At 46.3% G+C, this 27,095-nt stretch overlaps 1 protein-coding gene across 2 annotated transcripts in view; it reads left to right on the top strand.

Annotated features, from left to right (window-relative positions):
* Positions 1 to 2,031: 2,031 nt before the first annotated feature.
* ZFR2 (zinc finger RNA binding protein 2) overlaps positions 2,032 to 27,095 on the top strand; it is a 246,077-nt gene continuing 221,013 nt past the window's right edge. The window contains exon 1 of one of the 2 annotated variants that reach the window (XM_068233784.1): positions 2,032 to 2,231. The gene's annotated coding sequence lies outside the window, so the exon portion shown is untranslated. Of the gene's footprint in view, positions 2,254 to 27,095 lie in introns of both variants that reach the window. The other variant, XM_068233785.1, reaches the window with a different exon arrangement.

The following is a 27,095-nucleotide window of genomic DNA, read 5'->3' as shown; positions in this document are numbered from 1 at the left end:
TCAGAACACACCATCCCGACTGTCAAATATGGTGGTGGCAGCATCATGCTCTGGGGTTGCTTCTCTTCAGCAGGGACAGGGAAGCTGGTCAAAGTTGATAGGAAGATGGATGGAGCCAAATACAAAGCAATCTTGGAAGAAAACCTCTTGGAGTCTGCAAAAGACTTGAGACTGGGGCGGAGGTTCACCTTCCAGCAGGACAACGACCCTAAACATAAAGCCAGGGCAACAATAGAATGGTTTAAAACAAAACATATCCATGTGTTAGAATGGCCCAGTCAAAGTCCAGATCTAAATCCAATCGAGAATCTGTGGCAAGATCTGAAAACTGCTGTTCACAAATGCTGTCCATCTAATCTGACTGAGCTGGAGCTGTTTTGTAAAGAAGAATGGGCAAGGATTTCAGTCTCCAGATGTGCAAAGCTGGTAGAGACATACCCTAAAAGACTGGCAGCTATAATTGCAGCAAAAGGTGGTTCTATAAACTATTGACTCAGGGGGCTGAATAATTACGCACACCCCACTTTGCAGTTAGTGATTTGTAAAACATGTTTGGAATAATGTATGATTTTCGTTCCACTTCTCACGTGTGCACCACTTTGTATTGGTCTTTCATGTGGAATTCCAATAAAATTGATTCATGTTTGTGGCAGTAATGTGACAAAATGTGGAAAAATGCAAGGGGGCCGAATACTTTTGCAAGCCACTGTATAAATAAATAAATAAATATAAATATATATATATATCATGTTCCAGCATACAAGTTTATTACATAGTGAATTTTCTGCACTCCAGTCAGGGATTCTCACAGTTTCTCAGCTTGGGCAGCTCTCTCCTTCTCAGACAAGCTGAAATTGAGAACAGAGACCTGTCTGTGAGGGATAAACAAAGCACACACACACAGAGCCTGCAGAGGGTGTGCATAACTTCTCCCTATCACAGCAGAAGCAGAGCATTCCTCTCTGGGTCGACAAAGCTTGAGAAAGAAAAGATTAGATATATTACAGAGACAGTGCAACTAGAAAAGGCTGCAGTAATCCAGACTTCATTAGAAAAGGTATAGGAACTTATAGGATAGAAGAAATAAGGCTGAAAATGTTGTTACAGTCTCAACTCAAAAAGAAAATCTTTATAAAGCTATGTGTTGCCGTCTGCAATAGCGTCCTGCACGCGTGCAAAGGTACACATGGCAGCCCGCTGACTCCGAGTTGGCAAAAACTAACTGGTGGTGGCTGGATAGTGTACTGGTTAAAGGCTCTGTCTTTGACATGGGAGACCAGGGTTCAAATCCTGGCTAGGTCAAGTATCTATTCAATAAGGAGTTCAAGGCAAGACTCCCTAACACTGCAGGGTGGCCTCTTGAGCGCGTCCCAGTGGCTGCAGCTCGAGCGCTTTGAGTCAGACAGGAGAAAAGCGCTATACAAATGTTCCGATTATTATTATTAAACTGGCTGACAGCTGGGGACCAGAGGAGTGACCGACTGCAAGGGCACAGGATGGCTGCAGATGCCCCAGGTAAGTTAAACTTTTTCTTTTGAGTTAAGGTTCACTTTAAAGCAATACCAGTTGCCTGGCTGCTGTCTAATCCTTTCACTCTAATAGTATTACCTATAAACCCTGGCCAAGCATGCAGTAAATCATGCGTTTCTCACATTTGTCTCAACTGACATTAGTTGAAAGCTTGTGTATGGTTTGAATCAGATATCTCTGTAGCTAAATCGACCAGCATTGTAGCCAGGAAACTAGTATTACTTAAAAGGATATAAATATGGCAGCCTTCATATATACCTCTCACTGCAGTTCTATAAACATTCTCCTTATTACAATGCATATAGAGTAAGCTACCGATTCAAATGTGGCATTACAAAGTGTATTCTGCTACACGGTAGCACACGTCCGAACAAAAATCGAACTGATCACGTAATGGTGGATACGGCCAATGTGTCGTAACAAAGAGCCTCGTGTGGGTAAAAACGTGTTGACGTAGTTCCTTACAGCGCACCGTAATGACGTCACTCCTCAGCTGCGAATGAAGTGACTCCGTCCGTGTCACGTGAGGTCTCTGTGTGGTGGCGTAGGAGCGTCCTAACGCTAGCAGCCGGTTACCGTGTGCGGAGACTACGAGTTGGTGGGCCGCTGTGAGCCGTGAACAGCAAAATCTCTGAGGTGCGGTTGGATCATTGCTCGTCGTTCGTCTACAGTACAACGCATCATCTTTGGTGGCTTATCAAGTAAGCGGCATCTTCTAAGCAGGCACGTTTCAAACCGGAAATGGTAGCTGCTATCAATTGCAAAAATGCTTCGAAGTTTACCATCAAGACTTCCTGGTCATTACAAATGCAGTTATTGAGACCTCATACCTTGATAAATTAAATGCATGTAGCATTAACAATAGATTTGAGATTTTGTTAGAGGAACGTATTTAAGCCCTAATTCAGCCTTCAGCTTCAATGTCCATGATCTAATACGGTAATAAACGTGCATTCATTTACAATGCAAAACATTCATTGCAAAATAGAAATGTGTTCTTAATTCATGCAAATTTGCTATAGCATGCATTAAAAATAGGGGACTGAAATGGGAGATTGAAAAAAAAAAAATACTTAGTGGAGTGACCGCTGCTCGGGGGACGTTAGTGTGAGTCTAAGGCTAGGGGTATGGTTAGTATGAGTCAAAGTAGAGATGGTCACACATTTTGACTTGCATTTTATGTCCTGCCACAAATACCCTGCTCTCTAATACTTATGCTTGGCTACCTCCACCTTTCTTCTTCCTCACATTAACCTTCTTTCTTAACCACTTTATCCACCACTACAGTATATCTACATCCTCTGTGACTTTGTCTAAGCCACGAGTCAGTAGATATCTCTTGTAGCAGCAGTGCTGCTGGATTGGGCTTGAACCTGTGCACATTTCTGGCACTATCTGATGCAGTAGTAATTGGTGAATGGCAATGTTTCCTGAGTTAATGAGATTGATTTTTTTTTTTTACCATTAAAAATACTTATTTTCTCAGTTCATAGTGATATCTTAACCATAAATGGTGACAGGAACATAATCTAAGTAGTTATAAGCGGTAAAAATAGCCAAACAAAATTTGTTTATCTACAGTAGCACTTATTTTTAAACTGGAATTCCCATTAAGATTCATAGACAATACAATTGTTCGAGGGGGAAAAATGGCATACAATGAAAACTTAGTGTCTTAAAAAAAACTTTCATTTCTGTGTCATAAGTAGGAATAAAGTTATTGCTGATTAAATAAGGACATAGCTAAACTGTCGAACCGGCTCTGGTCCATAAGTGGGAAACAAGGTCTGGATGTGAAGTGGTTAATGCCTAACACTAACCTCCCGCTACCGGTGGCACCCTGCTAACAATTGTACCAAATTGTGACAGAAAATGAAGCACTCGTGCATACAGGGCTCATTCTCAGTACAAAACATCTAGGAATGTGTTTTTTTTTCAGATCATTCACTCAGATTGTGATAGCCTACAAGAAGAGATGGTAATGCAGCATGCATTTCAAAATCTATTAGTTGGAATGGCAAACGGGTCTGTAAAAAATAAAAAAATACACACTGAAGTGCATATAGTGGGGATAGGCCTTTTTTTTAATATGAAAGCAAAAGCACATTTATCATTCTTTTAATAATAAAGCCATTTGAAAAGACCTCTGTAGGGTTCTTGTATCAAAAACTCTTTGAACCCTCAAAGGGAAGGTTCAGGGAGGGTGGGTAAAAAATAAAAATCAATTTCCACTTACCTGGGGCTTCCTCCAGCCCGTGGCAGGCAGGAGGTGCCCTCGCCGCCGCTCCGCAGGCTCCCGGTGGTCGACCCGACCTGGCCAGGCCGGCTGCCAGGTCGGGCTCTTCTGCGCTCCAAGGCCCGGAACTTCTGCGTCCCACGCCGGCGCTCTGACGTCATCGGACGTCCTCCGGGCTCTACTGCGCAGGCGCATAACTACTGCGCATGCGCAGTAGAGCCCAGAGGACGTCCGATGACGTCAGAGCGCCGGCGTGGGACGCAGAAGTTCTGGGCCTTGGAGCGCAGAAGAGCCCGACCTGGCAGCCGGCCTGGCCAGGTCGGGTCGACCACCGGGAGCCTGCGGAGCGGCGGCGAGGTCACCTCCTGCCTGCCACGGGCTGGAGGAAGCCCCAGGTAAGTGGAAATTGATTTTTATTTTTTACCCACCCTCCCTGAACCTTTCCTTTAAAGGATACCTCAACTGAACGGTGACATAATGAGATAGATGTGTATGTAGAGTGCCTAGCACACAAATAACTATGCGGTGTTCCTTTTTTTCTTTCTCTGCCTGAAATAGTTTAATATAAGGTATGCAAGTGGCTGACTCAGTCCTGACTCAGACAGGAAGTGACTACAGTGTGACCCTCGCTGATAAGAAATTCCAACTATAAAACACTTTCTCCAACCCTCAGCTGGGACACGTCCTTCAGGAGTTTGGGCACGCCCAGACACCTGCTGAAACACATCGAAAAGGATTAAAAGCTCCCGCCCTCCCTCTGACCTCAGTGTATTTGTGTTTCCGCCCGGAGACACACGGAAAGGTAGCTCCAATTTTATTGTTTTTCTCTCACCAGAGGGTGAGTTTTTTTTTTGTCCTGGTGGTGGTACCTTAGTGAGCCGGGGGATTGGTGAAGAAATCCGCAAGATGTACCACCGCCGCCATTGTACTGGACGCCCTCGGGTGAAACAGGGCGGTTCAGTTCCTTCCTCATGCGCGCCTAGTCCGTGGCTGGCTTTTGGCGGAGGACGCAGGGTGAGGCGCATGACGCACTTCCGGAGGGAGAGGGAAGCATCCGGAAGTGGCGTCAGGTAACGCGGATATGAAAGGACGCCAGGGAGAGGCCGCTATGGCGCATAATGGATGCAGCAAGCGCTTCAGCGGCCTCCGCGTCACTAAGCAGCGCACCGGCAGCTACAACAGCAGCAACGTCGGTGTCCGCATCCTCAGCCTCCACAGCCAAACAGTCGGATGGTGGGGTGAGTGGGAGATTTTTTCTCCCTTAATGAAACCTACCATCAAGTTAAGTATTTTAATGGGGTTTCTTTGTCTCTGTTATTGTTTTACAGGCCAAAGTGGAGTCTGTCTGGTGGCTCTAGTGATAGGCCTAGATCTAAGAGATGTTGCCAATGTCTGTCTAAGTTGTCTTCCAGTTATAGGAAGAGTTTATGAGTTTATGTCAGAAATGTATTGATGCAGTCATTGCCTCAGTCATCTGCTATATTTAAAAATGTAATGCGTTCAGTCAATAAGGATATGACTGAAACTTTAAGCAAATTTAAAGACTCTCTCTTGTCAGTTTCCACGGGAATCTCTGAGGCTGGTCCTTCCTCTGCTCCTATGGAGCCCGTACCTCCTCCTACCGCAAGTGACTTGGGCGAATCGGACCCTCCTGCAGGCCCTTCTCAATTACCGGTTGATTTTGGGGGGGCTCTGGGGGGGGGGATGAAGAGGAGGAGGAAGAGAGGGAGGATTTAGAGAGCAGGGGTAATTTCTCTGAGCTGGAAGATGGTGAAAATGCTCAATCAGAGGAGGACTCGGAGGAGGAGTAAAAAAAACCAGCAAGATTTTTGTTTAATACAGATGAGGTTAATGAATTACTTAAAGCTGTATACACTACTGAACAAATTCCGGAAGTTCAAAAGGAACTTTCAGTTCAGGATCAGGTTTATTCCGGTCTGGCGCAGCAAACGGGTAGAGTTTTTTTCCTTTTCACCAGTCTCTTAAAGACATTATTGCTTCGCAATGGCAGGAGCCGGAGCGACGTTTGTTTATCCCGAAGTTAGCAAAAAGAAAATATCCGTTTGCTCAGTCAGATATGGAAAAATTTACAAAATGTCCAAAGATTGATGCTTCGTTGTCTAAATATTCAAAAAATGCGGACCTCTCTTTTGAGGACGCTGGAGTTCTAAAAGATGCTATGGATAAAAGAAGTGATTTATTACTCAAGAAGGCTTGAGAATCTGCCTCGTTTGCCTTTTTACTGAGCGTGGCAGCTACTTGTATATCCAGAAATTTAAAAGTGTGGATGGAGAATTTAATTTCACATATTACTTCTGGTAAAGCCTTAAAGAGTAACTGTCAGGCTGCAGAAGCTAATTTAAACCTCTATTCTCCTGTGTTAAACAGTTTAGAAGGAAGCCAAAAAGGCATTACTGAAGATAAAAATCTCTCTTACCTTTGATGTGTGCTTATCAGCAAAGCTGTTAGACCCAAGCAGGACGCAAGCCGCATACTATACTGCAAAGCATTCTGGGGCCCTCCCCTCGGCTGCTAATGAGACGTTACAGCAGCTTGTAATCAGTCCAGCGCGTAGCACTGATAAATCTCTGGGCAGAGTACACTGCAGGAGTCAGCTATTGTTCCTAGCCACATGGCTAATTAATATTCACTGCACACTGTGTTATTCAGTAAGAGCTTTTCTGTGATCAGGAAGCAGCCAGGACATGACGACACATTTGGCTTCATAGAAGTCAGAAAAACATGGAACCTGCCATGAGCTGTCAGGAGCATCAATCTCTGCATATACTATATAAAAATTCTGTGAAGTACAAACGTGGACAGTGAAATGCATATGTAATGTAAGTACAGCCAATCTTTAGCTACTGATATGTGTTTATTTTCTCTGAGACCTTATACCTAACAGCTCCTCTTTAAATACATATGTCAAGTCTCTACCGGTAGTTTTGAGATCGGTGGCTTTTTTGGCAGACGCGGCGGTGGAAATTATTAGAGTTTCTGCCCGTACTACAGCTCTTATCAATTCTGCCAGAAGAGCGGTTTGGCTCAAGACATGGGATGGGGACTTGGCATCTAAAAACAAATTATGTGCGGTACCCTTTGAGGGAAATTTGCTTTTCGGGAGTGAATTGGAGAATATTCTTTCCCGTTCAGCTGAAAGGGGTAAACAATTTCCCAGTAAACGTAAACCTTTTCAATTCGAAAAACAGGGAAATTTCAGAAGGCCTGGACAGAGGGTCGAGGATCAGCCCAAATCTCAGTCACAACAAAGGAAATGGTCTTTTCCAGCAGGCAAGGGGAAAGGGCGATTTGCCCTTGCTAAACCCAACAACCCCAAAGAAAATAAATGACTCTCGGCCAGTGGGGGGGAGGCTTCTTTATTTTGTTTCCCAGTGGTGTCAGATAAATCCAGATCCTTTTATTTTAAAAATTATAAGGGATGGTTATCGTCCGCAATTTTTTGTTCCACCCCCCGCCAGGGTCTATGTGAACAGTCTTCCTCGAGAACAGAGGAGGGCGGACGGTCTTCAATCAGAGATTTCGAAATTAATGGCAAAACAGGTAATATTTCCGGTACCTCAAAAGGAAGAGTACCAGGGGTATTATTCCCATGTGTTCTTGGTGACAGAGTACAGGGGATTTCAGATTCATTCTGAATCTAAAGTCTCTAAACCCTTATTTAACTTACAGACGGTTCAGAATGGAGAACATCTCCTCAGTAAAGGCCCTACTGCAGGGGAAGGAGTTCTTTGTGTCAATAGATTTACAGGACGCATATTTACACATCCCAATCACTCAGTCGCATCAGAGATTTCTGAGATTCGCAATTCAATCACAGGGACAGTGTCGCCATTACCAGTTCCAGGCACTTCCCTTCGGGATTGCGACAGCCCCTCGAATTTTTACAAAAGTGCTGGCCGAGGTCATGAAGTTTCTAAGGCTTCAGGGAATAGAGATAATTCCTTATTTAGACGACCTGCTAATTTTTGCCAAGACAGAGCAGACGTTAATACGGCACAGAGACCAAGTAATCCAAACCCTAACGCAGTTGGGATGGATAATAAACTATCAGAAGTCCCACTTGACACCAACCCAGACGATTGTGTTTTTGGGCTATATGATCGATTCGATAAGAGGCAGGATTTTTCTTCCCACAGTAAAGATAGAAAAATTACAGTCGTATTGAGAGACCTTTTACTGTCACAGGAAACATCCATCAGAAACATAATGAAGATTTTGGGTTTAATGACAGCAGCACTCCCGGCGGTTTCTTGGGCACAGTTTCACAGTCGGGGCCTGCAAAGATGGTTATTAACAATCTGGGACAAGACTCGGGAAGCTCTGGAGAAGGTAGTTCAGATTCCGGGCCAAGTAAAGCAAAGCTTACACTGGTGGCTGGACACTTCCAGTCTAGTTCATTGCAGAGTGTGGAGACAGGAGGACCCAGTCAGAGTTCACACAGATGCAAGTTCATGGGGTTGGGGGGCCACGACCCTAGGTTACCAGGCACAAGGGACATGGTCCAAAAAGCTGGCAAGAAGCCCGTCCAATCTCAGAGAGCTTCGTGCATTGCTGGAGGCGTTTTTTGCTTTTCAGGAAATTTTACGGAACAGGCATGTTCTGGTGTTTTCCGACAACGTTTCCGTGGTGGCGTATCTCAACAAGCAAGGGGGCACCAGGTCAGTGAGTCTGTCCCTCTTGTCCACAGAGATTTTTTTTGCTGGGCAGAAGCAAATCTGTTGTCGGTCGAAGCGATTCACATAAAGGGATCCCTGAATGTGGAGGCGGATTATTTGAGCCCACACGAACTCGATCAAACGGAATGGGAATTGAATCAGGAGGTTTTTCTCTGGATAACAGAAAAGTTAGGTTTTCCAGAGATCGATCTCTTCGTCTCTCCAGTCAATGCAAAGATAGTCCAGTTTTTCTCTCTCCACAGCAGTCCGAACTCTCTGGGATTGGACGCACTGTCAGTACCATGGACATTCAATCTAGGCTATGCCTTTCCGCCCTTAAAGTTAATTCCACGAGTTTTAGAGAAGGTGCAAAAGGAAAAGGCAAACTTAATTCTGATCGCACCTGCCTGGCCCAAGAGGGTTTGGTTTGCCACACTCTTGAGTCTGTCAATTCAGTCTCCATTACCACTCCCGTTGAGGTCGGATCTGTTACGACAGGGGCCCGTATTTCATCCCAGGCCGGAGCTGTTCAGTCTATCGGCTTGGATCCTGAGAGGCTAATTCTTAGGAATAAGGGGATATCAGAGAAAGTGATTGATACGTTATTGAAGTGTAGGAAACCTGTCACGCACAAAATCTATAGAAAGGTGTGGAAGGTGTTTGATTCATGGTGTGGGTCGCATAGTAGAATTCAATCTGAGCTTGGTACTATTCTGGACTTTCTCCAGAAGGGTCTGGAGATGAATTTGTCCCTCAGTACGCTCAGAGTGCAGTGTTCAGCGTTGTCTATTTTGCTAGATAGACCTTTGGCACAAGAAAGGTTAATCAGAGATTTTTTTTCGAGCAGTACAAAAATCCACACCTATCAAACAAAAGATTGTTCCACAGTGGGATCTTTCCCTGGTCCTCAATCTATTAACCAAAACTCCATTTGAACCCATTGAGGAAATCGATCTAAAATTTTTGACGCTTAAAGTTGTCTTTTTAGTTGCAATTACGTCAGCCAGAAGACTGGGAGATCTTCAGGCCTTGTCTATTAAGGATCCTTTTTTGACGATTTTTCCGGACAAAGTGGTTCTCCGGCTAGATCCGAATTATTTACCAAAAGTTTCTTCAGATTTTCACAGATCACAAAGTATTGTTCTTCCGTCTTTTTGTGATAAACCTTCTTGTGCTAAGGAGTCTGAGTTTCACTGTTTAGACGTCAGACGTACTATTTTGGCCTATTTGACTAGAACTAGGGAGTTTAGGAAGACATCTCATTTATTCGTCTTATATGGATCCAAAAACTGTGGGCTCCAAGCATCTAGGCAGACTATAGCTAGATGGATCTGTGAGGTGATTTCTTTGGCCTACAAGATTTCAGACTCCACTCCACCAACTGGTATTAACGCACACTCAACTCGTTCCATCTCTACATCATGGGCTGAGAGAGCGGGGGCTACAGTTCAGCAGACATGTCAGGCGGCGACCTGGGCAAGTCCTTCCACCTTTGTCAAACACTATAGAGTGGATGTGCTGTCGCAACAGGATTTGTCGTTTGGCAGGAAAGTGCTACAGGCTGTAGTCCCTCCCTAGGTGGGTCATTTACTTTTCCATCTCTCCTGAAGGACGTGTCCCAGCTGAGGGTTGGAGAAAGCACCTGCTAGACTTACCGGTAGCGGTGTTTCTATCCTGAAGCTGGGACACTGTCCGCTACCCTACCCTTCTGCGCACTTTCCTGACGTCTGTTCTGTTAGAGGTCACTAGGAGGTGCTTTTCTCCTCTCTTCTTTCCTGGTGTGTCCGGTCTTTAACTTTTTTATACACTGAGGTCAGAGTGAGGGCGGGAGCTTTTAATCCTTTTCGATGTGTTTCAGCAGGTGTCTGGGCATGCCCAAACTCCTGAAGGACGTGTCCCAGCTTCAGGATAGAAACACCGCTACCGGTAAGTCTAGCAGGTGCTTTCCTAGCAGAAAATGGCTTCTGAGAGCAAGAAAGAGGTATAAAAGAGGAATTTCTTATCAGTGAGGGTCACACTGTAGTCACTTCCTGTCCGAGTCAGGACTGAGTCAGCCACTTACATACCTTATATTTAAAGGGATACTGTAGGGGGGTCGGGGGAAAATGAGCTGAACTTACCCGGGGCTTCTAATGGTCCCCCGCAGACATCCTGTGTTGGCACAGCCACTCACCGATGCTCCGGCCCCGCCTCCAGTTCACTTCTGGAATTTCTGACTTTAAAGTCAGAAAACCACTGCGCCTGCACGCCGGTGTCCTCGCTCCCGCTGATGTCACCAGGAGTGTACTGCGCAGACACAGACCATACTGGGCCTGTGCTGTGCGCTCTTGATGACATCAGCGGGATCGAGGACACGGCAACGCAGGCGCAGTGGTTTTCAGACTTTAAAGTCTGAAATTCCAGAAGTGAACCGGAGGCAGGGCCGGAGCAACGGTGAGTGGCTGCGCCAACACAGGATGTCTGCGGGAGACCGTTAGAAGCACCGGGTAAGTTCAACTCATTTTCCCCTGACCCCCCTACAGTATCCCTTTAACCAGGGCTGTGGAGTCGGGCAATTTTGGGTGCCTGGAGTCGGAGTTGGGAAAAAATGCACAGACTTCGACTCCCGACTCCTAATGAATTTGTAACGGTAATTAAAATAGAAAATATGATAAAATTTTCTAATTCTCAGATAATAGTCATTAAAAATAATGTATATATACAGTAATAGCTGTGCTTAGTGCACAAAAATGAAATAAACCAATCAAAATTAGTTACTTGTGCTGCTTCAATAAAGCAGTCCCCGTATTTTTAAGGTCAGATATACATATCTGATTGTGACTGTATATATGATGTGTACACAGGAATCTCTTATATATACTAAATAACATCTATGCTGTAAGAATAAAGCCTGATGTGTAGCTGTGTCACTAATAGAGATGGTCAACGAGATGGAAATAATTCTGCATTGATGCTGATTTATGCAAATGTATGCACTCCCTTTGCTGATGAAATCAAATAATTTGATATGTTAAAATTTGGTTTGGTGACTACAAATTAAGGGCTCTTTTCCACTATGAAATGCGATTGTGATTGCGATCGCGATTCCGATCGCAATCGCGTTTCAATTTCCACCATGCGATTGCGATTGAGCTACTATACTCATTATAGTCCAGCTCAATCGCATACAAAACGCGGCAGGACAACGATTGCGATTTGACCAAAATCGCATCGCAATCGGATCGCACTAATGGAAATTGCTGCTGCAGTTTCCATTAGTTTAATGTACCTTGCGATTTGCGATCAGAAGCAAATCGCAGGCTAGTGGAAAAAGGCCCTAAAGGGTAACTGAGATGGATGAAAAGTAAAGTTTTATACATACCTGGGGCTTCCTCCAGCCCCCTTCAGGCTAATCAGTCCCTCGCTGTCCTCCACCACCCGGATCTTCTGCTATGAGTCCTGGTAATTCACCTAGTCAGCGCTGTCTGGCCGCATGCCGCTCCCACAGCCAGGAACATTCTGCACCTGCGCAACAGTGCTGCACAGGTGTAGTATGCTCCTGGCGGCGGAGTGTGTGCATGCGCACTACGCCCGACTGGCTCAAGTACCTGGACTCATAGCAGAAGATCCAGGTGGTGGAGGAGGACAACGAGGGACTGATTATCCTGAAGGCGGCTGGAGGAAGCCCCAGGTATGTATAAAACTTTAATTTCATCTGTCTCAGGTTTACTTTGTTACACAGTAGTACTATACTCTACATATGCACTCCCCACAGAGCTGCAGGGAATCCACTGAGAATGCTGTGCACATTGAATACAGAGGTGTTGTCTGTTTACAATCTCCTCATTCCCCTGCAGAGTACCTGCACATCATTCTTACATGTACCCACACTTACATTGCCTAGGGCCTGATAGATGTTCTTTGTTCCGGTTTGTACCTTTTACAAGTACTCTTACCAAGGACTAGTTTTAGTCTAAAGGGAATAAATATAAAAATCTACATATCCTTCTTACTTCAGTTGTCTTGTAAAATTCCTAAGCGTTGGCAGTTAAGAGACGAATTTCATGTTACATACTTTTAATCAACAAAATTGTAATATGCAAATAGGAGGAGGAGGAGGAGTCGTCGGAATCCTAAACTGAGTCGGAGTCGGTGGATTTTTGGACCGACTCCACAGCCCTGTATTTAACTATTTCAGGCAGAGAAAGAAATAAAGGAACACAGCATAGTTATGTGTGCTAGGCACTGTACATAAACATGTCTATCATTATGTCAAATTTCAGTTCGGGTATCCTTTAAGTGAGATACGGTGAGTGCTGATTTAGATGGCCAACGTCTTTCAAAAGCCGATTCTGAGAATTGTTTTCCCCTCTATCCAACAAGCTAATGAGGCCCCTGTACTCTGTATTCAGGGCGCATCGGCTTCAGCAGTCAAGTTTCTTTACCTCTGAATGGACAGCCAGTATCCTACCATACTGACCTGTCTGCTTTAATAACACTCCTGAGCCACACACCCCTATAAAAAGGGATGATTGATGAGATTTAAATATTTGAGTTTAAAATTGTATGCAAATTTATGTAGCTTGAAAATGGACCAATCAATATAAACATGGATGGGGCTTAATTGGTCAATTTTCAGGCCTCCTTTGCACGGTGCAGTGAAATGCCTCTCAAACTCTCACAACTGCTCACTCCTGCCTGATAACTGTTCACTGCAGCCTGGCAACTGCTTGCTAAGCACAGAGTTCAACAGTCCTTGTAAAAGAGGCTTTAGGCCTCTTTTCCATGGACTGTTGAGCTGTGAGCTCAGCAAGCAGTTACCAGGCAGCAACAAGAAGTTATCAGGCAGCAGTGAGCAATTGTGAGAGTTTGAGAAGCTTTTCACTGCCTATCAACAGTCCATGGAAAAGAGGCCTTAAAGAGAACCCGAGGGGGGTTTTAAGAATGCTATGAGGACACAGAGGCTGGTTCTGCATACTATCACCAGCCTCTGTGTCTGTATTGTGCCCCCCCCCCCCCCCAGAAAAAAAACCTGCAATTCTAGCGACATGCACCTTGTCACTAGCAGGCTGTTTACCTTTGTGCTGCCTGTCACTGCCGCTCCCCCACCTCCTCTATAGCGCCGTTCCCCTCCTGCATCTCTTCCCTCCAATCAGCTTACGGAGGCAGGGAGGGAAGGGATAAAGGCGGGGAGCTGCGCTATAGAGGAGGTGGGGGAGCAGCGGTGACGGGCAGCACAAAGGTAAACAGCCTGCTAGCGACAAGGTGCATGTCACTAAAATAGTGCTTTTTTTCTGGGGGGGCACTGTACAGACACAGAAGCTGGTGATAGTATGCAGAACCAGCCTCTGTGTCCCAATAGCATTCTTAAAACTCACCTCAGGTCCTCTTTTACCACCCTGGCGTTCTATTAAGTGCGCCAGGGTGGATACGCAGCACTATTTTTTAATTTTTTTTTTCTATCATGTAGCTAGCCTAGCCTCTAACGCGGGGCCTCTTAACGCAGCAAGTAGCGGGGTGGCGGCGACGATCAGGTTAGACACGCAGCTAGCAAAGTGCTAGCTGCGTGTTGTTTTTTTTTTGTTTTGTTTTTTTTAAAAGGTGAAAATCGGCCCACCAGGGCCTGAGCGGCGCCCTCCGGCGGTGATGGACGAGCTGAGCTCGTCATTACTGCCAAGGAGGTTAACCTGATCAGAGTGTTTAATTACCATATACAGGTCCTTCTCAAAAAATTAGCATATTGTGATAAAGTTCATTATTTTCTGTAATGTACTGATAAAAATTAGACTTTCATATATTTTAGATTTATTACACACAACTGAAGTAGTTCAAGCCTTTTATTGTTTTAATATTGATGATTTTGGCATACAGCTCATGAAAACCCAAAATTTCTATCTCAAAAAATTAGCATATTTAATCCTACCAATAAAAGAAGTGTTTGTTTTTAAAACAAAAACAAGTCAATCTTCAAATAATTATGTTCAGTTATGCACTTAATACTTGGTCGGGAATCCTTTTGCAGAAATGACTGCTTTAATGCGGCGTGGCATGGAGGCAATCAGCCTGTGGCACTGCTCAGGTGTTAGGCCCAGGATGCTTCGATAGCGGCCTTAAGCTCATCCAGAGTGTTGGGTCTTGCGTCTTTCAACCATCTCTTCACAATATCCCACAGATTCTCTATGGCAGAGGTCCCCAGCCTGGGGGCCGCGGCCCCCTGGGGGTCCGTGGGCAGATTTCTGGGGGGCCGCAGCGGATCTGGCCTTTCTCCCTCTCCCCCCAGTGGCCGCCGTTCCTGATACCTTATGAGCGGGCGGCCGCTTTCTTCCTTATATTCCCCATAGCCCCTCTCGCATCTCGTATTACAGCAGCGCTTGCTGTGCGACTGCTGTAAGGAGGGAAGGAGGCGGGGCAGCGTTCCCATGGTAACGGCGATCGCCGCTACAGGAAGCCGCTACCCTATTTCCTACCCTTCCTTACAGCAGCCGCGCGGGAAGCGCTGCTGTAATACGAGGTGCTGCAAGAGGAGAGGAGCTATGGGGAACATAAGAAAGCGACTGCCCGCTCGTAAGGTAACAGGAGCGGCAGCCGCGCGGGGGGAGGAGAGGCTACACTGGGCTAACTGTACTGGCGACACTGGGGCAGCGATACTGGGCTAACTATACTTGCTATACTGGGCTAACTATACTTGCTATACTGGGCTAACTATACTTGCTATACTGGGCTAACTATACTTGCTATTCGGGGCTAACTATACTTGCTATACTGGGCTAACTATACTTGCTGTTCGGGGCTAACTATACTTGCTGTTCGGGGCTAACTATACTTGCTGTTCGGGGCTAACTATACTTGCTGTTCGGGGCTAACTATACTTGCTATTCGGGGCTAACTATACTTGCTATTCGGGGCTAACTATACTTGCTATTCGGGGCTAACTATACTTGCTATTCGGGGCTAACTATACTTGCTATTCGGGGCTAACTATACTTGCTATTCGGGGCTAACTATACTTGCTATTCGGGGCTAACTATACTTGCTATTCGGGGCTAACTATACTTGCTATTCGGGGCTAACTATACTTGCTATTCGGGGCTAACTATACTTGCTATTCGGGGCTAACTATACTTGCTATTCGGGGCTAACTATACTTGCTATTCGGGGCTAACTATACTTGCTATTCGGGGCTGACTATACTTGCTATTCGGGGCTGACTATACTTGCTATTCGGGGCTGACTATACTTGCTATTCGGGGCTGACTGTACTTGCTATTCGGGGCTAACTGTACTTGCTATTCGGGGCTGACTGTACTAGCTATACTGGGGTAATTGTACTTGCTATACTGGGGTAACTATACTTGCTATACTGGGGTAACTATACTTGCTATACTGGGGTAACTATACTTGCTATACTGGGCTAACTGTACTTGCTATACTAGGCTAACTGTACTTGCTATACTAGGCTAACTGTACTTGCTATACTGTGGTAACTGTACTTGCTATACTGGGGGTAACTATACTTGCTATACTAGGCTAACTGTACTTGCTATACTGTGGAAACTGTACTGTGGAATCTGGGAAAAAAGGGGGGGGGGCTGCTGCCGCCGACACTAGCCACGCCCACTCACCCCTCCCACCCCCGCCCCCAGGGGGGCTCCGGAGAAAATTTTGGTCGGGATAGTGGGCCCCGGGCTCAAAAAGGTTGGGGACCCCTGCTCTATGGGATTCAAGTCAGGAGAGTTGGCAGGCCAATTGAGCACAGTAATACCATGGTCAGTAAAACATTTACCAGTGGTTTTGGCACTGTGAGCAGGTGCCAGGTCGTGCTGAGAAATGAAATCTTCATCTCCATAAAGTTTTTTTCAGCAGATGGAAGCATTAAGTGCTCCAATCTCCTGATAGCTAGCTGCATTGACCCTGCCCTTGATAAAACACAGTGGACCAACACCAGCAGCTGACATGGCACCCCAGACCATCACTGACTGTGGGTACTTGACACTGGACTTCAGGCATTTTGGCATTTCCCTCTCCCCAGTCTTCCTCTAGACTCTGGCACCTTGATTTCCGAATGACATGCAAAAGTTGCTTTCATCCAAAAAAGTACTTTGGACCACTGAGCAACAGTCCAGTGCTGCTTCTCTGTAGCCCAGGTCAGGCGCTTCTGCCGCTGTTTTTGTTTCAAAAGTGGCTTGACCTGGGGAAGGCGGCACCTGTAGCCCATTTCCTGCACATGCCTGTACACGGTGGCTCTGGATGTTTCTACTCCATACTCAGTCCACTGCTTCCGCAGGTCCCCCGAGGTCTGGAATCTGTTCTTCTCCACAATCTTCCTCAGGGTCCGGTCACCTCTTCTCGTTAAGCAGCGTTTTCTGCCACACTTTTTCCTTTCCACAGACTTCCCACTGAGGTGCTTTGATACTGCACTCTGGGAACAGCCTATTCGTTCAGAAATTTCTTTGTCTATAGGTCCGTACACACGCCAGACTGGAGGCAACGACGGGTCCGTCGTCTCCTCCCGCTGGGTGGGCGTTCCAGCGACAGTCCGGCGTGTGTACAGTCTGTCGGCGGACTGATACGGCTGACTCTGAGCGATCCGCCAGGTGGATCGCTCAGAAACAGCCGTATCAGTCTGCAGACAGACTGTACACACGCTGGACTGTCGCTGGAACGCCCACCCAGCGGGAGGTGACAACGGACCCGTCGTCGCCTCCAAGTCCGGCGTGTGTACGGACCTTTACCCTCTTGCTTGAGGGTGTCAATGATGGCCTTCTGGACAGCAGTCAGGTCGGCAGTCTTACCCATGATTGCGGTTTTGATTAATGAACTAGGCTGGGAGTTTTTAAAAGCCTCTGGAATCTTTTGCAGGTGCTCAGAGTTAATTAGTTGATTCAGATGATTAGGTTAATAGCTCGTTTAGAGAACCTTTTCATGATATGCTAATTTTTTGAGATAGGAATTTGGGGTTTTCATGAGCTGTATGCCAAAATCAATATTAAAACAATAAAAGGCTTGAACTTCTTCAGTTGTGTGTAATGAATCTAAAATATATGAAAGTCTAATCAGTGTTCTCCCCAGGATCAATTAAGTGGGCGCGCCGCCCGGGTGAATTAAGGCCCCGCCCGGCTGCTATTTTGCATATTAGAAAAGCCAGCGCTGTTCTCTGCACTCAGCGCTGACTCCTCTGTGCCCAGCAAGCTCAGCTCCTCTACGTACGAGATCTCCCGCTTTCCGGCGGGCTCGTACACTCATTGGCTCGGCATGGCAATAGGCGGGGCCATCTGTTATACTGCATAGTGCTCTTCTAGGAAGTTAGAACGAGGTACGTTGCAAGCAGTCTCTCACTCTGTCTGTGCTTGCACGATCGTGAAGGGACGCTGGAGCCTGTGTGACTAAAAGCAGAGCTGGGCAAACTACAGCCCGTCTGGCTTTGTAATCTTGGTATTTATTGCCTCCTTTCCTCCTCATGGCTGTCTCACTTGTCTCTCTCCCTCCCCAGTCCCCACCGTACAATTGTTGTACAATTACGTGCCGTACTAACTTTCCCATCTCTGAATTACGGCACTTTTGTCAGACTGAAGAGAGGAGTGCAGCCGGCAATCACTCACTTCCTCCCCGGGTGTCAGACGCATGGAGCAGATCTCCACTCGCTGCAGAGAGCGGGATGTCCTGGCTGCCCAGAGAACAGCACACAGACAGCAGCGCTGAAGGGGAAAAAAAGCAGTCTTATCTGATAGGTACAGGCAAAAAAAAAGCTGTGACCTTAGGTCAGCTTGCACACATAAAGCTCTGTCCTGAAGTGTATTCCCACCCCCTCTTTTTTAACCCTAAAGGTGGCCATACACTGGTCGATTTGCCATCAGATTCGACCAACAGATAGATCCCTCTCTGATCGAATCTGATCAGAGAGGGATCGTATGGCCACCTTTACAGCAAACAGATTGTGAACCGATTTCAGCCTGAAACCGTTCACAATCTGTTGTGGTGGTGCTGCTGCTGCTGCCCCCGCCCGCCCGCATACATTACCTGCTCCGCCGGCGCGACTCCAGTCCCCCGGTCACCGCTGCTCTGTCTGCGCTCTGGTCTCCAGGTCCGGCATGCCTCACTTCTTCTAGCCCGGCAGGAAGTTTAAACAGTAGAGGGCGCTCTACTGTTTAAACTTCCTGCCGGGCTAGAAGAAGTGAGGCATGCCGGACCTGGAGACCAGAGCGCAGACAGAGCAGCGGTGACCGGGAGACTGCAGTCGCGCCGGCGGAGCAGGTAATGTATGCGGGCTCTATTGCGTCGGTCGTCGGGCACTCGAACGCCGCTAGCGATGCGCTCTTTACCCGCGGGCGATCGACGGTTATTTTCCGCACGGCACGATCGACTGGATCGGACGAAATGGATCGAAATTCGGCGTGTAGCGTGAACGATTGGCAGCAGATTCGATCCCAGTGATCGAATCTGCTGTCAAAACGGGCGCAAATCGGGCCAGTGTATGGCCTGCTTTAGGATACACTAATCTCTGGAATCTCAAGGGGCCAGCATGTCCTTTCAAACCATGCTGAGCTTTGCATTTTCTCAAAAAAAACCCAGTTCATACCTATGTGTGAATTTGCAGCTTCTCAGTTAAATCTGTAGGACATGCTGAGCCTTGTGGTTCCACAACAATGGGGTCCACAAATAATGAAAACCTTACCAATCAGATGATTGGTAGAGGAACCAACCCCAAAAAACATTGACGGAACAATAGTGGTTGATCGGAACCATTAATGATGCCCAATACGTATAACAATATGATGTCTGTTTCACCTGCACTGTGAACCGGATTTGTGTACTGCAAATCAAGCCTATTTTTGTTTTGTTTTTTTCAAACGCAAACAAAAGGCACTGTAATAGCACATTGAAAACAATCAAACAACCGTTTTTCCTGGTTTTGACTTGGCAGGTTCACTTTAAGACAGATGGTGCATATATAATACTGGGTACACACCGATTTTCCGGCTGATTTACTGTCAGATCCATTATTTCAAACATGACCGATCTGCGTTCTGATCGATTTTCGAGCATTTTCCGATCAATTTCCTATTGAAGTGAACGGAAATCGATCGGAAAATGCTCGGCAATTGATCAGAAAGCAGATCGGACATGTTGGAAATAATCGTTCTGACAGTAAATCGGGCAGAAAATCTCACCTAGCATCTCTGTACCTAGCAATAAAGCAAGAGTCATATGGAGGCTCAGTGTTTTCCCCAGGCCTCCATCCGGCTAATTTTGGTAAGCACCCGGCTGATATCGGCTCGTTTCCTCCTTCTGCTATGCTGTCAGCAAAGCTTACACGGCCCTGCATTCCCCCTGTTGTGCCCCACCCGGCTACTTTTTCATGCCACCCGGCTGGAAAAAATTTCTGGGGAGAACACTGCTAATGTTTATCAGTACATTACAGAAAATAATGAACTTTATCACAATATGCTAATTTTTTGAGATGGACCTGTACACTCAACTAAAAAGATTAGAAACACCATATTAATACAGTGTTTGACCCCCTTTTGCCTTCAGAACTGCCTTAATTCTACGTGGCATTGATTCAACAAGGTGCTGAAAGCATTCTTTAGAAATGTTGGCCCATATTGATAGAATAGCATCTTGCAGTTGATGGAGATTTGTGGGATGCACATCCAGGGCACAAAGCTCCCATTCCATCACATCCCAAAGATGCTCTATTGGGTTGAGATCTGATGACTGTGGGGGCCATTTTAGTACAGTGAACTCATTGTCATGTTCAAGAGACCAGTTTGAAATAATTCCAGCTTTGTGGCATGGTGCATTATCCTGCTGGAAGTAGCCATCCAGAGAATGGGTACATGGTGGTCATGAAGGGATGGATGTATGGTCAGAAACAATGCTCAGGTAGCCGGTGGCATTTAAAAGATGCCCACTTGGCACTAAGGGGCCTAAAGTGTGCCAAGAAAACATCCCCCACACCATTACACCACCACCAGCATGCACAGTGGTAACAAGGCATCATGGACCCATGTTCTCATTCTGTTTACGCCAAATTCTGACTCTATCGAGACTCATCAGACCAGGCAACATTTTTCCAGTCTTCAACTGTCCAATTTTGGTGAGTTCCTGCAAATTGTAGCCTCTATTTCCTATTTGTAGTGGAGATGAGTGGTACTCGGTATAATCTCTTACCCACCCCGTTTTAAAAGAACAGGCAAATGTTTGTGATTCATGGCTGCCCCCATCTTTGTCATGGGGGCAGCCATCTTTTTGGTTGAAAGGAGGTGACAGGGAGCAGGAGACACAGTTCCAACTGTCCTGTGTCCTGATAACCCCTCCCAGCTGTGCACCCTAGGCTTCAAATGTCAAATTCAAAATGTAAAAAAAAAAAAAAAAATTGCACCAAAACAGCAGAACGAGAACAACATCATCTGAAATCCCATCATGCTTTGCACAGCATTAGGAGAAAAATGCCCAGGCAGTTTTTTCTGTGCAGCTAAAAATGAGGCTTGTATAAGAGAAAAAAAGTTCTGATGCTGTGAAACTGTTAAAGAAACACCAAGCCTTTTCAGTGCTGCTGAGTCAATTTTTAGTCTGGAGGTTCACTTTAATGAGAAATTGAACAGGTGTTCTTAATAATCCTTGAGGTGAGTGTGTACGTGCAGATAAACCCTTCTGCATATGCTTACCCCTTCCTCCCCATTGTGCACCCTCCCCATACAGAGCATTGATTTGTATATGTTGACAGGTGCAGGGTGCGCTGCCGAACAGGGCTGTGGCGTTGGTACAAAAATCACCCGACTTCGGTTCCTCAGTTTATTAAATCTTTGAATCCAGGTACCCAAAGTTGCTCAGACTCCTTAGTCTTATTTTTACAAAGGCTATGGATTTGGTTAAAAAAATTTAATCCGGCTCTTCAGTTTATTGAAACCACCGACCCCAGGTACCCAAAATTGCTTCGACTCAGACTCCACAGCTCTGCTGCCGAGCATGCTTTAGCATGTATAGCTTACTGTCCTTACTCAGTCTTGCTTTCCCTAGTGTCCCATGCAGCTTTTCGAACTGGCTACTAGAGCTCCAGGCACGTCATGTGACCGCAGTGAGCCTGGAGCTCTAGTGCCAGTTCAAAAAGCTGCACGGGACACTAGAGGAAGCAAGCCTGAGGGCCCATTCACACTTGCAAAACGCTAGCTATTTTGCTAGTGTTTAGCTCTAGCGATTTTTGGCGATTAATGACAAAAATCGCCATTCACACTTGGGGCGATATTCTGCAATCGCGATTAGCGTTTCTGTAGCATTAACCTTCCTGGCGGTAAGCCCGAGCTGAGCTCGGGCTATGCCGCGCAGGAAGATATCTCAGCCCCTGATGGAGCGATTTGCTCCATTTAAAATGCTGTACGCGCAGCTAGCACTTTGCTAGCCGCGCGTACAGCTTGATCGCCGCCGCTCTGCGGCGATCGCCCGTACGCAGCGGCGCAAGAGGGCCCCCCCCCCCCGCCAGAGCCCTGCGCTGCCCGGACCAATGAGTTCCGGGCAGCGCTATGGGCTGGATCGGAGGTGTCTGACGTCAGGACGTCGGCTGACGTCCATGACGTCATTCCGATCGTCGCCATGGCGACAGGAGAAGCCAAACAGGGGAGCGCGTTATATACGCGTTCCCCTGTTTGCTATTGATGCCGGCGACGATCGCACTAGAGGGACACATGCGCCCTCTAGTGGTGTTTCATGTAGCTACCACTCTGGTAGCTTTACATGAAACACAAAAAAAAAAATTAAAAAAAAAAGGATTTTTGCCATTTTGGCAAAAAAAATTAACCGCCAGGAGGGTTAGGCGCGATTGCCGGAAAATCGCCTGAAAATGGTGCAGGATACAATTTTTTTTATTTTTTTTTTAGTGATTTGCGTTAATCGCAGGCATTAACGCAAATCGCCCAAGTGAGAACGGGCCTATAGGTTTCTATTGCACTAGCGCTTTCAAAAGCGCTAGCGCTTGAGCGTTTTGCCAAAATCTCGGCAAAACGCGTAATGACAGGTAAGCTAAATGTACGGGGGCTTCCGGCACACATCACCAGCGCATCTACCCCACGGATAAGCCTCCACACACTTTACATGTAAACTTTTGTGTTAAGAATGTCAGGCTATCCGTGGTGCTATACGGTAGTTCTTAGCAGCAGCTGTAACTTGACTGCAGGAGCACGGGTGTAGCCATACACTTATTCTTCATGTCCATATCTGGCCGATTCAATCAAATCCGCTAGAAATTGATGTCACAGGCAGCCTGATTGATTTTTGGCCAAAATATGGAATGGAAGATCGGCAGTATGGGAGTGGCAGCAGATCGGCGGCTCTTAGCTGCCACCAGGCATTGGCTCACTAGTACTTAAGAGTGGCTAAGCGCTCGAATTTGTGGTTTAATTGAGGCCTAATTGCCTCAGGTGCGCTGCTAGATCTAAAGTGGTTATTTACCCATAAGTTCATCGTATAGCGTGTGCTCCAAATAGCTTGCAAGTGTCCTATTGGACGTGTTGCAAGCCTCACTACACACACTTCCTCCTTCAAGCCGGAAGGAGGAAGTGCGCGATGGTGAGGCTTGCAACGCGTACAAGCTGTTTGGAGCGCACGCTATACGATGGCCTATGGGTAAATAACCCCTTCAGATCCAGCACTGCACCTGAGGCAATTAAGACTCGTTTAAAACACAAATTCGAGTGCTTAGCTGCTCGTAAGTACTCGTGAGCCCATGCCTGGTTGCCACCTAAACAGTAAACTTTGAGGCTTAGCCCCTAAAGTGCTCCTTGCACAGTGGAACTAAATTCTAAACTTAAAGCGGAACTGAAGTATTAAAACAAACTTTCACTTACCTGGGGCTTCTGCAAGCCCCCAGCAGCTGTCCTGTCCTGCGCCAGTCCTCCACGATCCTCCGTTCTTCCGCTGCCACTGTTTTGTTCCTCGCCTTGTAAGACGAGCCCTGCCAAGCGTATCCTTTCTACGCGTTCCCATTTGCAATAGCTCTATTGAAGACTGGAACGAGAAGGATACATGTGGCGAAACCGAAAGTAGCTAGTGGCTAAAATCCTTCCGGTTGAAGGATTTTTTTTTCAATGCTTTCCATAGATTGTAAACTTTTTTTTTTTTTTTTTTTTTTGTCCGAGTAGGTTACCATGCTGTGGCTAATCTTTTAGAGCATAGAGAAAATTCTGAGTTTAGTTCCACATTAAATTCTATGAACATGCCCTTTCCAATTGTTGTCAATGGAAGAGAGGTGTGGTAGCAGTAATAGCAATGCCTTCCTCTTATAATGTATAGTAGGAGTAAAGTGATAGACACTTCACTTCTGTAAAGACATTGGGATCTATTCACAATCACACATGCGGTAAGAGATTTTTGACTGCTGTATTACCGCCAGTGATAATTTCCGCATATTTTTCCACATTTGCTTAAAAAATGTCTGCATGTTTTCCGCATGTGGGAACAATGCGTACAAAAAAAACTGGGGAAACATGCGTAATTACACAGTAAACATGCGGATACCATACGTAAAATAATTGGCATAAAATAACTTGTCAAGAAAATAAAAATAAAATTTTAGCAAACACAGCGCTCCATACTACATTTAAAGGAGTTCTGTGGCCCTTTTTCAAAATGCAATTTAAATAAAGAGCTATGTTCCTTTCATAAGTACTAATTTGTTTTCCCTGTCTCATGTAGAAACAGCTGTGCTCCCTCTCCCCCTCTCTCCTGCTCCTTTCTAATTCGTCTTTTAGATGAACATAAAATCCTAGCGGTGCCGTCCCCTCCTGCTGTGATGCTTCCTCTGATGTGCCTGGTTGTACCGGCAACCCCTGTTGAGTAACTGTCATCTTATTAACCTCCCTGGCGTTCTATTAAAATCGCCAGGGAGGCTGCGGGAGGGTTTTTTTTAAATTAAAAAAAAACTATTTCATGCAGCCAACTGAAAGTTGGCTGCATGAAAGCCCACTAGAGGGCGCTCCGGAAGCGTACTTTCGATCGCCTCCGGCAATCGAAAGTAACAAGATAGGCCGCAATGAGCGGCCTATCTTGTTTCGCTTTCCTCGTCGCCATGGCGACGAGCGGAGTGACGTCATGGACGTCAGTCGACGTCCTGACGTCAGAGCCGCCCGATCCAGCCCCTAGCGCCGGCCGGAACTGTTTGTTCCGGCTGCACTGGGCTCGGGCGGCTGGGGGGACCCTCTTTCGCCGCTGCACGCGGCGGATCGCCGCGGAGCGGCGGCGATCGGGCAGCACACGCGGCTGGCAAAGTGCCGGCTGCGTGTGCTGCTTTTTTCAGAATCCAAATCGGCCCAGCAGGGCCTGAGCGGCGACCTCCGGCGGCATACCCCGAGCTCAGCTCGGGATTACCGCCAAGGAGGTTAAAAGTTTCTTGGACTGCCTGTTGAATGAATGACATAACCTGCTGGTTGTCAGTATCTTTGTCTCTTCCCAGTTCCGCAAAACATGACTCACATATCATCTTGTCAGGTAATGCCAGCTGGGCACAAGACCAGCATAAAGACTTTGCAGGTTTCTGATACCTCTGATCAACTGCTGCTGGCCTCCTCGAGTGCACAGGAGAATAGTTTTTCTCTCTGATCTATAGTTCCTGTCTGGTGAATAGTATCTATCTGAGGAATATTGTCTCCTAGGAGATCTACTCCTATGGGAACTTTAATAATAATGTCTCTCTGGAGATCTTCTACTTGAAGAATGTCGCCGGGGAGAGTCTCTTCTCGGAGAGTGATTCTTCCTCTTTTTTTTATTTTTATTTTATTTTTATTTTTTATTTTTTTAGAAGATTTCTTATGTTCCTTAGGAGAGCCTTTTCTTGATGACCTTATATAATTCACCACCACCAAAATATCCGCTTCTTCCAAGAGAGGTAGCACAAATATGTATGCGTTAGTTTAGACGCAATTCTCCACAGCTGCCATATAAACAATGCAATCCACTGCAATGCAAAAATGCCATACAAATCCCAACAGATTGGAGCCGTCCCATACCTTTCTAGCAGCTTGAATAGGGTCTGAGGTGTGGGAACTCTTTATAGGAGCTCGACCATCAGTCTCAGCAATCCAGGTATCGAGTGATCCGCGTCCCAGGATTCAGCTTCACTTCCTCCAACCGACACCAGAGCTGTAGCCACACTGCCTTCGTCGCATTTGTTCCGGCGTACAGCGTCTAAATATGCCGCTCCGGTGGGAGGTGAAGTCATCGGCTACCGCTGACCAATCAGAAGCGTTCTCGCGAGATCTTGGGTGCACGGAGAGATAGCCCCCGCTCTTCCGTCTTCTCATTAGGTAAGGCGCATCTGCTGGATTCTTTTTATTCAAAAAAATCTGTCCAATGGGGTTCAGGGGAGGAGTTGCCACCATATCTGTCCAGGAAATTGTGCTGCATGAAGAGGCAGACAGTCTAGAAGCTGTTCCTCCCCCTGCTGCACGTCATCTGATGAGTCATCCCTAACCTTTCTGCAAGTTCCAGACAGCAGGGGGAGGAGATCTGCCTCTTGTGGCTTCAGCTCAGCCCATCTCTTATGCACAGCAGTACAGGGAGAGTGTGTACTGACCTGGAAGCACTTTACATTGCAGCCATCTTGCCCAAAAGTTTAAAAATTATATTTTATTAAGTTATTTATTGACAGCGGAGAGCAATGAAAATAGGAGAAATGAAGAGGGGAAATAAACAGTAATATAACAGTAATATGTTTATTTTAATGTGCTGTAAATTCACCACAGATCTTCTTTAACCACTTCAGGACCACAGTGCTAACCCCCACCTCCCCCCTACAGACCAGGCTGTTTTATTTTTATTAATCGGCCACTTCAGCTTTAAGGCCAAGCTGCAGGGCCATGCAACACAGCACACGTGTTGTTTTTTTTAATAATTTTTTTTTAATTTTATTTTTGAATAAAAGTGCCTTTTTTTTTTTTTAAATTAAATTTCTATTCCCCTGCTCCCTCCCCCCGCCAGCCAATCAGGTTGATCAGCTGTCATAGGCTTCATCCTGTGACAGCTGATCACTATCCTGCCTATGGAGGGGACAGCCGTGTCACACGGCTGTCCCCAGTACATCGCTGCTGCCGATCACAGCGCTGTACATGTAAATGGCGATTATGCCGTTTAACAGTCTTGACTGAAGGCAGGGCGGAGCTCTGCCCCCTAAGCAGGAGATGCCCTCGCATCCTGCGCGCACTTTCCTGCAAACTGCAGCCCCAGGACTTCACGCCAATCGGCGTTAGGCGGTCCTGGTACTTCCTCTGCGCCCACGGGCTTGGAGCGGTCTTAAGGTAGTTAAAGAAAACCTGAACTAAAAATTAAGTCAAAATAAACAAACACGTTATACTTACCTCCCGTGTAGTCTACTCATTAATGTCTTTCTCTTCTTCTGTGTCCTGTTTGTCCACTGTGATCAGTGGAATTCTCTATCCTCCATTTTGAAAATGGCCATTACCTCATAACAGCTTCCTGGTCAGTACACTGTTAGGGCCCGTTTCCACTAGAGCGAATCTGCATGCATTTCCTGCATGCAGATTCGCATAGACAATACAAGTGGATGGGACTGTTTCCGCTTGTCAGGATTTCTGAGCATTTTTCTGTGCAGAAAAAATCTGCATGGCAGAGCCATCAGAATTCGCATAGCGATATGCGATTCGCATACCATGTATTTAATAGGGAAT

Source organism: Hyperolius riggenbachi, chromosome 1 (genome assembly GCF_040937935.1).
Source record: "Hyperolius riggenbachi isolate aHypRig1 chromosome 1, aHypRig1.pri, whole genome shotgun sequence".
NCBI classification, from domain to species: Eukaryota; Metazoa; Chordata; class Amphibia; order Anura; family Hyperoliidae; genus Hyperolius; species Hyperolius riggenbachi.
Note: the sequence above shows the minus strand (reverse complement) of the source record. Positions and strands in the feature narration are given on the sequence as shown.